The sequence below is a fragment of the Frankliniella occidentalis genome, unplaced genomic scaffold (assembly GCF_000697945.3).
Source record: "Frankliniella occidentalis isolate FOCC.00 unplaced genomic scaffold, Focc_3.1 Scaffold367, whole genome shotgun sequence".
Taxonomy (NCBI): Eukaryota; Metazoa; Arthropoda; class Insecta; order Thysanoptera; family Thripidae; genus Frankliniella; species Frankliniella occidentalis.
In genome coordinates, this window is record NW_026267490.1 from 165,144 (window position 1) to 166,800 (window position 1,657).

At 60.6% G+C, this 1,657-nt stretch overlaps 1 non-coding gene across 1 annotated transcript; it reads left to right on the top strand.

Moving 5' to 3' along the window:
* The first annotated feature begins 1,155 nt into the window (after positions 1-1,155).
* On the top strand, positions 1,156-1,228 carry Trnar-ucu (transfer RNA arginine (anticodon UCU)). Its single transcript has one exon. It is a non-coding gene; the product is annotated as a tRNA-Arg (tRNA).
* The last annotated feature ends 429 nt before the right edge of the window (positions 1,229-1,657 follow it).

Consider the following 1,657-nt stretch of genomic DNA (forward strand, 5'->3'; position numbering starts at 1 on the left):
GGGGGGGTCTGCGCGGATGGCGCTGTGCCTGTGCCCCAATCTCCGATGTCACGCGGTGTTTCTTTAACTATTTTCTTTCTACCTACTTTTTTTCCACGCCCTCTCCCTTGCCTTCCTCAGAAGCTACTGCAGCACCGACTGCACCGATCCAGGGGCGTAGGACGTAGCAGTATATCTCTCTCTCTCTCTCTCTCTCTCTCTCTCTCTCTCTCTCTCTCACATACACACACACACATACACACACACACATACACATACCAGCATGGCTCGCGCTCACCTTGGCCATGACCATCCCCGGACAGGAGCCCCAAACAAACAGGCGCCGAGCGCGGCCCTCATGTGGTCCACCACGGCCCAGCGGTCACCTCGGCTACGACCCTAGCCATAGCCACCTAGTGGGAGGGGGAAAATGCGGCGCCGGTCTTGTATCCCGGTTGAGTAAGCCTGAACCCTCTAAACTACCCGACTCTGGAGTCGGTTTTAACCCCCGAAGTAGCGGGTGGCGGAGGATAAGGTGCACCCCAGTGAAGCGATTCGGGAGGTTCATAGGTCATAGGCCCCTACTGTTTCATCCTCCGGGTAAGTGAACTCTCTGCAGCGCGAACCGCTGAACCCAGCTGTTAAAACGCGAGAGGCGCTGTCATTCAGCATGACATTCATTGGCTCCGAAAGCGGACCATTTTTCCTGCGGAGGCAACGTCGGTGTGGGAGGGCGGGAGGCTGCAGGCGGATGTAGGCTACGACGCGGGCATGGCACTAGTACAAGGCGTCTCTCCTGTTTCTGTCTCCTCGCAGCGCCGATCCGCGCGGGGATACGGCTCGGCGGTGTTTCATTTCCGCGAAGGAGGAAGAGAGAAAAGGGTGGTGATGATGATGGCTGCTGGCGTGCGAGGGAGAGAGAGAGGAAGACAGACAGGCGGACAGAAGCGCCACGCCTTGGCCCACGACGTCTCATCTCTCGGCTCTCCACCGCACAAGATCAAGGCCCCGGTGGCGGCTGGCGCAGCCTGCGCGGCACGGCAGCGCTGAGCTTGAGCTGAGCCCGCAGGCCTCGCAGGCTGAGCCTCAGCCTCGGATCAGGCACCGGCCCGCCACGCGCGCGCCGCCGCCTAGGCTCGGCAGGACACGGCCGCCGGGCGCGCCGGTCACCAGGCGGTCCCTGTAGCGCAGTGGATAGCGCGTCGGACTTCTAATCCGAAGGTCGCGGGTTCGACCCCCGCCAGGGATGTGATCACTCACTTTTCCTTTTCGCAGCACGACCGACCACCTGATCGAGGGACTTGAACGCGGGCGGCAGATGGCGGCAATGCAGGACAGAGAGCGCGTGGCGTGAATCGGCCGATGAGACCCCCCACCGCAAAAAATAAATGTACACAAAACACCAACAGTACTGGTGGCTGGTGCAGTTGCCAAATAATCCAGCCGCTCTAGCCCTCCTCGAGCACACCCTCCTGCAACAGCTGAGGCAACGGAATCGCCCGCACACTGTCAGATTTATTTCGGTTTAAAGGGAAGGGTATGATGATAGAAAAGCACCTGCTGCTGGTGCGGCGGCCGCGCGCCTGGCACGAGGGAGAACAGAACCTCAACCATGCGGGAACGAAAGTGATGCCGAAGGGATCGTGGAAGGGGGCGGAGCAAGGGAAAACGGGGGGGG